Source organism: Sparus aurata, chromosome 9 (genome assembly GCF_900880675.1).
Source record: "Sparus aurata chromosome 9, fSpaAur1.1, whole genome shotgun sequence".
Lineage (NCBI taxonomy): Eukaryota > Metazoa > Chordata > Actinopteri > Spariformes > Sparidae > Sparus > Sparus aurata.
The window spans coordinates 28,461,720-28,475,376 of NC_044195.1; the positions used below are offsets into that span (position 1 = coordinate 28,461,720).

The window sequence follows — 13,657 nt, forward strand, 5'->3', positions numbered from 1 at the left end:
TAATAAAAAAAACACACAAGGTGTGACCGATATAACAACACAAATCACCAAAATATTATAAAATCATGCTTAAAGCAACATTATGTAGAAATTGGTACTTTGTGCGATGTGGCGCCCCCTGCGATTTTTAAGTGCAACACCACAGTTGTAAATACAACATGCTCACTTTAATCCAAACTCATTACGTCATATCAACAGTATGTGTTGAAAAATTGTGTCTTGAAGTAAACATGTACGCTGTGATCCAACCCTCTCACTGAAGTAACGTAGTGCAGAAGCAAGTAATGGGGGGACACCATGCACCCCATGACGTTTTCTTTTTTGTTAAATAAGATAATTAAATAGTTTATTATTAGCTGTGTTTGTGCCTTATTTGAAATTATTGTTCATGCTTTTAGCTCTTGGCTCTAAATGTAGTTAATGCCCTTCTTTTGGCATTTATTCAAGGTTCAGCTGAAACTGAACCCACTTTAGCGCCTTGTGGGAGTTGGCCTGAAATGTGTCTTTTGCTGTCTTGTGCACTGGCAAGATGCACCAAGTTGTCAACAGAGGTGTCAAAAGAGTCAAAAGTTTCTGTGAGCAAGCAAGAAAAGCAGATGGGTCGGGGAAAAAACAAAGGATGTGGTTTCTCCTCGGAAAGGAGGAAGAAATAGGATAGGCAGTAGAGCGCTAACTGCACCGGCAACTGAGCATGTTTAAAAAACTTGCATTAGAGCTTTTAATCCCTCATTTATTTTCGCCTCAGGATGGTTAAAAAATAATTGGCTTAATGCTTTGTTGTTCTATAAGTATTTCATTATGACTCTCACTTGACACATCAGCTTTCAGTCTAGTGTTGCGTCAGACTTGCGTTCATGTCACATTTTGACATTAACAGGGCAGCTTTGATCACATGCCTTTTGCTTCCAAAGACAGATGGGTGCATCCTGCTACGATTCTCTCAGAATCTTTATTAACGAGGCTAAGTTTGCTGATCTCTGCTGCCTGTACTCACACTCACACAGCTGCTTTATAGCTCTTTGCTATTGGTTACTGAGCAGCTTCATTAGATCGCCTAAATGCTCATTCCCTAAAGATACCTTTGCGGCAGCATTTTGAGTAAGTGTGAATGAGTCATTCACTTCTCCCTTACAAACTTCGACAGTATGTGACTTCCATCCTAATCCCTAACTTCGGTTTTCAGGAAGTTAAGGCTTTTTGGCAGCTAACAGGCTCAAACAGCCATCAGCTGTCACACCATCTGCGTAATGATGCAGAAGTGTGCTGAAGTTTATTGCAGTTATATTTTACCGCCGCAGCATCATCATCATCTGGCCTGTCGGTTTTACCTGCAGAGATGTGTCATACTTTTCAAACAGAATTTTTAAAAAAGGTCACTGATTGAGATGTGGAAGCTTGATGTAGTTTGTAGCTTATTGATCCAGTGAAAAATCAAATGAGTCTCTTTCAGAGATGTGAGTGCAAAACAAACTGAGACACATAAAACAAACAAGTACATCTAAACAGTGAATAACTGTCAGTGGCACCAAGAGTTCGTGTTGAATTAAATAAGATTTATATTTGCCAACTCACATCATAAAACATCGTTAATTTTAATTAATGGTGGCTTTTTTACTCCTTTATGTGCTCCACAATTCACTTTCTAGCTTAAAAATGCCATGGGGCACTTTCTGATTCATAAACAAACAACCCAATTGCCAGAATAAATGTTGGAAATGTATATTTCTGCAAACCACTTTACGTTTCTTAAGGTTTAGTTTTCTATTTGATGTTGTGAAACGTGTGCTTATGGTCTGAGTTAGGTTTTGGCACAACCACTTGGTTAGGGTTGGGAAAATATAATGCTATAGCTTTAAATTCCTGTTCTGGTTTCCACAAACAACATTGGAGATGTCCCAACCTCTCATCAAAAATATCACCTTGAAATTGTCTTGCGATCTCCTAGGAAATATCCAATGCCGTCATGCTTACAAATGTTGGAACGCTGTGGTCTATCAGACATATCATGTGGTTGAAACACAGTCTTGAACTGTGGTCACTGGCTTGGCAGCCTTCTCGCCTCGCATGCCCTCCACCTCCCAATAAGACAGTCTGGTCATAAACATCGCATGTGAATGTGATATGAAACATTTTGTGGGATGTCAGTGGTGCATACGTAGGTCTGTAAAATGTACAAATGATGAAAACAAAATCAGAAATAAATCTGGCTTTACACAACCAAAACCAATTAGTTAGAAATGGCATGAATAGCCCCACAAAACATATTGATTGCCACAGATGACATGCTTTTTCTCACAGTTTGTGTTGCACTTTGTTACAAATTACCATTTTTCACTCTGCAGCCGTGAAGCACATCTCTGTTTCCCTTCAAGTTCTGACTCATGGTTTTGTGTTCTCATTTCTAAGATTCTCAGCAACTTTGACAAAAAGGGGTCGAATACTTTCCAATGTTACTGGATACATATGAATGAGATAAAGGGAATACTTCAGGGACAACGGAAGTCTTCCTTCACAGCATTGTACTGTCAGAGTGACAGTCAGGACAGTCAGGCGAGAGGAGTGTAACACTGGCTGCATTTTTTATCAGTTTGGTTCTGCAAACTTTTCTGTAAATATGCAACATTAAATTCAAAGGTCTCAGTAAGGTATTGACTTTCTGTTTTATTTTCTCAGTCTCACAGAAAAAGATATGAGAGTTGCTTAATCATATGGTCTGAACTGAGAATGCAGATGATTTGAGGATGTAAAATGAGTCCAGTGATCCACCAATATTACTGTTTTGTTTTTTTTATTGGTAGCAAGCAAAAGCATCTCTCCTTAAAGGGGAACTTTGTAGAGATAGAGTAGATAGTTTGTCAACATGATAATTATACGCAATAGTTGATAATTTCGCTTTATTTTTTAATGTTCCAAACTAAAATCCTTATGTTTTGCACCTCTAAATATGTGTTTTTATCCGCTAGAAATATCTGGTAGGCCGATTTCAACGAAATGGCAGGCTGACTTTGACCTATGGACCCTTACTTTGAGTGCTGTCACTTTCTTTGTCTGTCTTGATCAAGTGAGAGGCATCAGAATTCATGTACTGCGAAAAATGTTTTCAGAGACATTTTTTTTAGTAAACTATATAGGTGTAATACAATACTGTTTGTAACCAGCTAGACACCGTGCTGTTTTCTGTTTCAAAAACCAAGCATTGTCCATCATCAACCATCAGCAGGAGTGTTTATTGTTCCGATGTGGCACAGAGCGTTGTGGTTGTTGTGGGTTTTCTACCTCTTTGTGCAAAATGAAATAACACAGCACCTTTATTTCTCAGTTTTCTCTGGTCACGTAGCACCAATTACAATAGTATTTGTGTCTTTCTACGGCATAGACTGCCCAGTTTTATGCAAGGTCTTCATGCAGTGGTGAAATACTTCTTTATCTAAGTGAAAGGGAGAACCACAGATCATTGAACACTGTTTTGGCGTTCTGCCTCTGGGAAATGTTGTGTCAGAAATGCAAGTGAACTTTTTCTCCCTCCATGAAAACGGGGTTAATTGCGCTGCGTTGAAAGTTTGGATCAGCTTAGGGCCGGCTCCATTAACAGCATGAGAAAGTCGCCGCATGAGAAAGATTTTTTTTTTCCACAAATTAAGGAGCAACGTGACGTATAAAAAAAAAAGCTCATTTAAGAGCCAGAAACCTAAGCATTTTGTTCCCGCTTCATTAACACTAAATTGCCTACCAGTTGTTGTCTTTAATGTATCACGATTGACATCTGCCAACGTGTTCGGCTGCTTACGTGGAACTGCAGTGGTAGTTACTAAGAATGCAGAGTCTGTGCAAAAACCACTGAATCAGGAGCTGTATTCAAGAAGACTTGCAGCTGCAGAGGATTTTGAGACAGACTTAGCATCACAGTGAAAACCAATGTCAGGCTGAAGCACATAATGCAGATTTTTTTTTTTTTCTACTGCTGGGGGCAAATAAGGGTCATCTCTCTGATGCAAGTTATTCCCCTCCATTTCAGCAAACTAGTGCAATCCTCATGCAGCGTTATAATGAGATTTCACTTTTGTTAGAGGCTTTGGTTTCACTACAGACATCCTCATAGTTTCAGAGCAAGCAACCTTCAACCTCAGCTGTCACCATCATATTTTGAATCCACTGCTCCCGATATGTGGAGGTGGAGGAGGCAACACTGAGGTCCCACAGCAGCTAGTAGTTGTGGCTGAAGATTCTTAAACTCAAAGTGATGTATTCATTACTGCTAAATTAGCAGTAGCGGCCTTAGAGATGAGGCTGCTCAAGTGCTAGCGTAGCCTTTCCTCCTCTTCTTTTGCATTGCGCGGTCACAAGACACAAGAGAGAGAAAACACACAAGGTGAGTCATAGCAACTCACAGCCGACTTATGTAACAAATCTTACACCGTTTTAACAAATAGCAAACCGAGGCCCTTGTTCATGCAGTACACAGATGATCCGGATCCATTGTTTTGTCGCGCTTTTGTCCGTGCAACATTGCTGCATTGTGCTCATGTCAAGCCATACAACTGGAAAATAATGAGAGAAGGGTTGGTTAATGTAACGAGACCGCTTCAGGGACATTCTTCATTTATTTGTATCATGGATTCACATTATCCTTCCAAGGGATTTCACGAAAAAGAAAACCCAGTTGTTTCTACATTGAATCAACGTTGGTGCTTTCAGGTCAGATACAGCTGAGTTATATGAGTGTAGAAAAGTGTTTCCTGAAATAGTGTGTTTGAATTTAGGCTCGTATTCAGTAGGCACAACATGAAACTTCTTGCAGGGGTGGCGCTTTATGATTTATACCAGTGTGTTGAGTTACGCCGTTGGTATGGAAACAGCGCTGACCTACAGTATTAAGGCGCATAGGGTGATATAACCTGAGCTGCGGGCTCCCTACGCATGAATATGTAAGACTCCTAATGCGTTTGGTCACACTTCCTGGACTTGGTTTTAACAGTGAAAGTCATATATGCGTCGTGACATGCACAGGCACATGTTGCATGGCAAAATATGTAAATTCAGGCTAACTTTGGGGAAGGTGACTCCTGGGTGAGAAATCCTCGTGGCAGCTCAGAGAGGTGTAGAGCACCTTGGTGGATGTCTTGAATACAGATGATGGACAAACACACACAAACACACACACAGACACACACACTGTATCCACAGGACACTGGAGGATGTGTAAGACGGAGTGTTTTTTTTTTTCAAGCAAGTTGCCCATATGCCCAAGCAGATAACATATGGTCTGATACACTCACCCCAAAAGCTTTTCTTTTTTTAAAGGGACAAGCAGTGTGGAGCTGCTCTGTTAGAATAACATATGAGGCTTTGAGCTTAAAGAATTAGATTTGCTTGGGTAGGATAATTAAGTTTTGCGGTGTATTTATGCTCATAAACATACACGATCTTCTAATTGTTAAGTAGTATGTTACTTGGTATGAGCATTAAATGTACTTGTGATGCCTTAACTTGAACTTGTTTGTCACTTTTGAAGGGCAGTGGTTGGTTAGTTTGGACAGGATGAGATAGGGCTGGGTTTAAAAAAAATTATTTTGTGATTTAAATTGATTCATAAAATCCTTTGATTGGTCTTGTGATATTGGTTGTACCTTTTCCCCCTGGATGTGTTTTTGTACAGTCAGTAATTAACACCCACCATGCACAATGTTTGTCAGAATCCCCATTCTTTTTGATGAGTAAATGAATCCGTCACACTGCGGGTAAATGTTTGTATCAGCACAGTCATCGGATTAAGTAAGGATCGACTGTTATGGCTTTTTCAGGGCTGATACTGATAACGATTGTTGGATATTAAGGAGACTGAAAAAACTATCTTTGGAGCCGGTATCAACATTTCGAATAACCAAGACTTACCAAAGTGCTCTACTTGAGTATTTCCATTTCCTGCTACTTTATACTTCCTCTCCACTATATTTATTTGATAAATTTAGTTACTTGTTACTTTGCAATGTTTATAGGCTATTAACTGTGATTGTGTTTCCAATCAGATATAGTTGTGGGCAGGACATGTGTGAGAGGACTTTGCATCAGAGCAAAAAGGGAACATCAGTGGCAATGCCCAGCTCTTTTGTGAGACACGTAACCTGATTTAAATGTATCTAGAAGTCTGCGTCTCGGTTTCAGTTGATGCTAAACCTTGCCAGAATCATATCCATGTTTTGTTTCCCAGTTAGCTCTCTGTCATTGTGCCTGCGACAGCGGAATCTCTGTCTCTAATTTGATTGGACAATGGGGCAGCGTCTGCTCCCTTTTCCAGACGCCTCTGTGGATGTCTTGGCTGTTTACTGCCACTCTGTTTTAAGCACTGTTTTGATGTGTTTTGTTGCTGTAGTTGGTGCCGGTTAGAGTCAAGTTGCTTGGAGCAGGGTCAGGAGGGTGCTGACAGGCGGTTTCTTCTTATATCCCGGTGATCTGTGACGTTCCACAGACTGCCTGAAGAGATCCGTGTCCTTGTTTCTTTTTATTGCTCCTTTTAAGAAATGTTGCACCCCGCACGCGACACTCGTCGAGCCATATTTTCGCACTACGGTTAAAGCAGGACATCCCTATTGATGGGATTTTCTGCGGGATCACTCTGGACCAGACTCCCATTCATTTATTAAATATTTGATGAGAAATCCGATAACCTCAAATATCTCTTCTCTTTTTTTAACATTTATTTTGGAGATATTAACATAGCAGAGCATTCATTATACTGTATGAACCAGTCCAGAGTACTTGATGTAAAGAGCCACTACTCACATATCTAATCATCCACTTTTTTTTCCTGCAGGAGCTGTGTGTGGCGTTTGTGGACTGCAAAAGGATTGGAAAAAAGGCCCAGCGTTCCCCTTGACTACTCATTGGAACGGTGAGTCCTAAGCTGTCATATTTCTTGCATACAGCTGGCCCAACACAGGTGCAACAGTGGTCTTTTCCGGATGACGAACATCTAAGATTAATCCTAAGGTGGAGATTTTCTGCAAGGATGATCAGATAAGAGAGAAGCACAGAAAAAGAACAAAATAAAACATATAAAAGAAGGTTTTTGAAGAGATTTTTGAGTGACGTTGTTGCAGATACACTGTGCGCACTTGACAGCAGGACAACCCACTCCCGGTTGTCCTCTTTGATCAACAGAATCGAGCCGTGACATTGATATCTCGTATGCAAAACAAATTCGTGTCGAAGCTACAGCGTGCTGACAGCATGAATGTTTCAACCCTGGAGTTACTCCAATGACCGCTGTGCCAAATGAGGAGTAGCGTTACCAATCAGCTAGAAATTAATAGGGCTCATATTCTGTACGAGACAGAGTTCATAAACAGTGGTGTAACGTATACATGTAGCTGCTGCCAACTCAACTCACCCCTCCTGTTCCACCTTTACATCAAAAAAGAAAACATGCCGTTTTTGCTCTCTTTTTCTTTCTGCCTTTTGTTCTCAGAGGGCTTTGAGGAGTACAATTCATATCTCTGCTCCAGTGTGGCTATTTTTAGAATGGCTCAAATATCAGGGGATCCTCGACTCTTCCTCCATCTCTTGTAGTCTCTCTTTGCCTGTCTCCTCCACTCACCTCTGTTCGATTCAGTCTCAAAACCCTTGCTTTGTTGTGTACAGATGATCAATTGTAGGCCACAGACATGCCTTTATGTATGTCCACAAACCACTTGTGTCCCTTCATGTTGTGGTGACTCATTCACTCAAGATCAGTTTACTCATCACTGGAAGCACTACTCAGCCTGCAAAAAAAATAAAGATGGATGTATCATATTGTCTGTGGCTCTCGTGGAGCTTTCTCAAGCCTGAAAACAATAACCCAGTTGAAGTCATAGTGATGTCATAAGGTTTACTCTACCTTGGGCTTGAGATTTTACGTTTTCAGCTGAAAGCTTTCGGTAAGAACCCTGATTGTAGAGTTTGAAAGACGTGTGTGTTAGTCAGGGATGGAGGGTATTTAACAAAAGAGACCAATCCAGTTGCACTGTGGGAAATGTAGGATCGTCCACATCAATTTTGATTTTCATTTTTAAAACTTTGTCTCTTACAAGTCCCTGAACTTTATGGAAGTGCAGTTTTTTTCTATTTTTTATGCCAGGGTGCAGTTATTGTCCATGGAGTCAGAAACAGCTCAGACACTGCTGGTGTTACTGACAAGAGGAGACATTTACAACCCCCCATGCAATGGACTTAAATTGTCTCCATTTTCCTGCTGGGCGCTGGGGGGGTTGAACTGTCAGGTAGAGAAGGAGGGCCGCCTTGTGAAGATGCTGATCAACGCATGCTGCTACATGGGGGTTGTGCCCCTGAGCGCTCAGGTGATGGAGCCTTGCTGCCTTTGTAAGGACTTCCTTCTTGATAAAAGGTGCTGAAAAGTTTAAGAAATGCATAAAACAATGCTGTCAGCTCAGCTTGTCTCTGTAAAATATTGACCCCTTCATCTTCATTCATTCATCCTCCTGTTCTGTGGGGAGACGATGCTCCTAAACTGCACACGGCACGACCAGCTTCTGTATCGGACTCAAACGAGCACACATATTTTGCATTCGACGATATAAGCACATATGTGTTTACTTACATCGTCAGACTGCAAAACAGCCCTTTGCATGCAGATATGTGAGCCAAAGCTGCTGTTAATTTGCAGTAGGTTTAAAGCGGAATTTTCAGACACTGTTCTCTGTGCGTGCAGACATTTCTGTGTGTTTATAGCAGCAACATTCCTGTAATACAACCTGTGGCATCCTGCCTCCACCTCACCTCCGTTATTGTAATAAATATTTAGTGCAGGATAGCCAGCACTCATACAGTTACAGTGTTTCGTGTTGCTGCCAGGTAGCAGAGTAAGACGGCTATTTGAGAAGCTTGTGACGACCCAGCTGCATATTTTTGCATGCCATTCAGTGAGTTTCTGATGCTCAGTGTGATTTGAAATGGTTGGTTTTATTGGAACACCAAACCAAAAAGTGTATGAAGAAAAGGCAGATTAAATTTCACTTTTTCGGTTTGAAAGAATTTTTGTAGTGCTACCTAAAGCCGATTTATACTCAACTTTTGGTGCCATATGGTAGTTAATGTGTATCTTTACGCACATTTTTTGCAATGATCCCTAAAATGCGGTAAACAAACACTTGTAACAGAGATATGCAAAGGAGGCAGGATACTCAGTGCACTGATATTTATATCAGCCTCACCAGGAATCTAACAATTATAAATCACTCCAAGCATCCTTTTCTGGATTGTAGTCACTTAAAAATATTATGCCGATATATGCAGCTACAGTGCCACCATGAATATATGAGTCAGCTAGCAAATCTGCAGAGGGAAACTGACAAAAGACTTTACAATCCCCACTTTATAAATGGACTGTAGAACATCATGAGTGCATCCCTCAGTACATTCTGTATTCCGCTTGATGCCCATGATACACGATACAGTGTCAGGTCCTCACTGAATGATGGAAGATGAGAGCTGTGTGTGATGATAACACACCTCATTTAATCATTTTTTCCTTCTCGTTGCTACAAAGATGTCTGGCTCCGATGATTTAATCTTCATACCACCAGGAACTGGGCCACAATAATTCATCTATGTCATGAGCAACCATAGTTTGCACGTGTGTCTAAGCTGTGCACCAATGAAATGAAATGGGAGCTGCTGGAAGAATGACCTTTGGTCTTGCAGCTGGGACTTGTAATGAATAAATTTTGTGTTGTGCGTTATGTATGGAGCTAAGCATCTGCATGGTGGCAAAGTCAGAATCCTGATTTGAGTTTATCTCTTTACTTTTTCTCTGAATGAAGACATGCACGTTGACACAATCACACGCAAAGATATGGAAATACATCTGCTCACACTCTATTTACCATATGCATAGCTGCTCATGTTAAGAGCCCATCTTCAGGTTTTTTTTTGCTCATTCAGCAGAAACCAGGGGCATTGATAAGATCTAGGCTAATGTCAGTCTCCCACTTGAGTTCAAGGATTTCAAGTCGGAGCATTTTGAAATACTGCACTACAGAAATCATCATCATATATATTTGATACCTCTGCTAACCGTATGCACAGAAATATGTAGATTCTGTTGAAAGTTTGATAGCAAACCTGCTGGGCTGACCCACATTAGTGAAGGACCATTAAAACTGCTCTCCACATTATTGAGTTCCAGCCCACTGAAATGATTAAAGGAATAAAATCATTTTCCAGTAACAAATGATTTTACCCTCTGCCAGTAATTTCTATGCATTTGCCCATTAGTGAATACCTGCATTAATGTCCCACACCAGGGGCTTTCAAAGTCGGGACACAATGGGCCCCCTGCAGACAGAAACAAGCATGTATTTGTTTAAATGTTGGACCATTAAGAGTCTGCTGAGCTAACCTTAGCAGGTTTATAGGGGTGTTTATGTCTGATAGACAAATGGGAAAATGGTGTCCTTGGAAAGTGTAAGTCTTACTGAATCTAAAACAGTGTATCATGCCTATGTGATTAGATGTGACTGAGTTATGACTCTAAGACGAGCAAAATCTTAGGGTGTAAAAGGTTATATGAGCCAATAAATGCAAATTTTTTGCAATGATCCTTCATTTTTTTTGTCCGTGTTGTCCATCCCGGTCTTGTGAACCTGATATCTCTACACACCTTGAGGGATTTTTTTTTTTTCCAAATTTGGTACAAATGTCCACATGGATTAGGAGATTTTGGTGCCGAAATGTCAAAGTTCAAGGTCACTGTGACTTCACAAAACATATTTTTGGCCATATCGCAACAATTCATATGACAATTCTGATCAAATTTGACATACAAATGTCTAAAAGGATATATTTATGAAGTTAGGACATTTGATACCCAAAAGGTCCGAGGTGAAGTGCACCGGGACATCATAATATTCAGCAAAAAATGTTTATGTCATTATTCAACACCACAGCAATGGAACTTCACCTTGACTGGTGCGTGGAGACATACAACTGTGGAGCCATTATTCTATTCTAAAATGACACCAGTTTACTGTGACAATAAATTTCCTGAGAATTTCTTATCTACAAATTATCTCTAGCATCTTTTTCTGCATTGTCATCTGTAAAAAAGAGGATTTCATATTGTTGCGTATAGGACAACATATATGCTGACAAGATATAGGCTATCTGTGATAGGCCAATATCAGCTGATAATATCAACCAACCAATAAATCACAGTCTGTGTTTACTACCATGATTAACTTCCCCTTTTTTTCCACCTCCAACACCTGCCGGCACACGTCCCTTTCACTTCACACACTATCTTTGCCTCGCAACTCTCCCGCTCACCTCACAGTTTGCAAACTTCTGTCCCACACCAGTCCAAAGGTGCCGTGACCCTTCTGGCCTTGGCTAGATGTAACAGATGGTCGTGTGTTTTTTAGGTCCCCAAATTACAAACAGGCAGCAAGTGTGGTCTCGGCTGTTCAGTCGCATATAAGACTGATCTACTCTGGAAATTGTCCCCAGAAGTCCGAGCTTTGCCGGCAAGGTTAGAATAAAGTGGGAGATACTTTTACATATTGTTTTTTTTTCGCCCTTACCTCAAGCAACTTGTGAGGTGTGCATTGGTAGATTACGCTGATATTTGATCACCAAAAATCCAGGGAAACAAAGGGAACAGGTTCAGGAGTCAAGAGGTCAAGGTTGAAACAAAGCTGCTTTAGTTTTAGTTGTACTTTAGATACGTGAACGTCTTAATCTGGCTTCTGTTCAAGAGACCCTTCTAACATCTGTCCTCTTCTCTCATATTCTAGTCCTCATAAATCATTTCAACCTAATGTTGCCTTTGGATAGTGAGTGATTTTGAGTGTTTCCTGTTGAACACAGTCACACAGTCTAATGAGAAGATCAACATCAGCATCCTAAAATACCTAAAAGTAAACCTTGCGTTATATTTTAATAGAATTATGTTGCTGTATTTGCATTCTCTCTCCTCAGATGCTCAGGCACCATATGTTCTGTATGGTCCAGTGGCTCACAACACTGCAGCACACTGATTAGCATGTATTTATATGTGAAGGAATCCATCTGCAGAGTACCTGCGGGCTATCACACACTGCACCCACACTCTGCTGATCTATTTCTCACTCTCACAGGGCTTGGTTGCCCTTGCTAGCTGTCGTACAAAAGAAAATCGTACACTTACACTGGTTTCCATCCATGCCTGTGACCAACAGGAGACGGATGGATCCGGTATCAAAGGCCCCATTTGTTTTGGAACCTGGAAGTGGAAGCGGTGAACAGATGTGAAAACAATGTAGTCACTGAGGCGAAGCCGTAACAGAGGTTGCTATCACTGATCGTGTAGATTCGACCCAGCAGAGTCAGTCTGCTTACTGTCTCAGTGACATCTGTTTTGCACTGTACACAGTACAGATGGGACCTACTGCATCTGGATCACTGATTACACTTCATATTACTTCAGTGGCAGCGGTTTGTTTACATAACTTCACTGTAACAGCACTTCTATGTACTTCTTGTATAAATGATTGACCCTAGGTGTTATTACTGGGTGACGTGTTGTGTACATCGTCCATATTAGTACAATTATTCATTTGTGGCACCTTGATTATGTGAAAATCAGAGTGTCCAGTTCTCAAGTGCCTGATATGGGACTCAGGCCCATGCCAAAGTCAACTGAAGAATAGTTTTACTATATATACATGTATTGGGCAAATTTAACACACACAGGTCGCCACATATCAGGCATCCTGAGCAGTTTTTGGGTTTGGTGCCTTGCTCATCTGTCCAGCTACCAGTCGAAACTACGTGCCGACTGGTCCCTACAACTACAGACTGAGCTACTGCTGCCCCATATTTTGAAAATGAAGCGACCGATATTCCTATATTCATTTTTTAGCACAAATGTTAAACTATAATACTACAGAAATAGCCAGCCATTGCATATGTAGGCCATGTAGAGGCATCAATATTAACTTGAGACTGTTTCATACGGCCGTCCTCACAGAACGTATCGTCGCCAATTAACACCATCTTTGGTAGAAGATTCCAGATGAGTCTACCACTAATCTTGCACTTTCACACAATGATTAGATGAACGCACACAGATAAAAGTGCAGTGCAATACTACTTATGGAAGCAGACAATATTGATAGGTATGATCACAGATGTCTACATTAGTTATCTGCGGGTATAATCACACACAGAACACAGAGAGATGTGCACGCAGAGCTGCAGAAGTTTTATTCGTCTGTTCCTTGAGGTGAGGATTGGACAGAAGTTTGGTACAGTGGGTAGACAACCGTTCCTTGCCGGTTGCGTTTCAGTCTAACAATACAAGCAGTTTTAAATTAATATAAGCAATTTAGCAGCCACAATGGCCTCCAGACACCAGAGATAGCTTTATTTACACACATGCTTGTACTTTGCCCCACTAATCAGCCACCATACCAAGTCAAATCAGATTGTTTTGGTCTAAATCAATTTTCCTTACAACCTCACCGCTGTCGCCACCATTACTGAACCCCCCGTAAAGCCCAGCAGGACAGAAAGGCTGTGATTTGATCTTCCTCACCTTGATCAGATTACACACTGGAATTAGTATAATTACAGCTGTCGCTGATTAATGGGAAAGCTATAATTAGCTCTTTGGATATAGGGA

The 13,657-nt window shown here is 40.8% G+C and overlaps 1 protein-coding gene across 1 annotated transcript in view; it reads left to right on the forward strand.

Moving 5' to 3' along the window:
* adarb1b (adenosine deaminase RNA specific B1b) overlaps nt 1–13,657 on the forward strand; it is a 123,928-nt gene that overhangs the window by 38,639 nt on the left and 71,632 nt on the right. Inside the window, exon 2 of the mRNA XM_030427731.1 lies at nt 6,812–6,889. The gene's annotated coding sequence lies outside the window, so the exon portion shown is untranslated. The remainder of the gene's footprint in view (nt 1–6,811; nt 6,890–13,657) is intronic.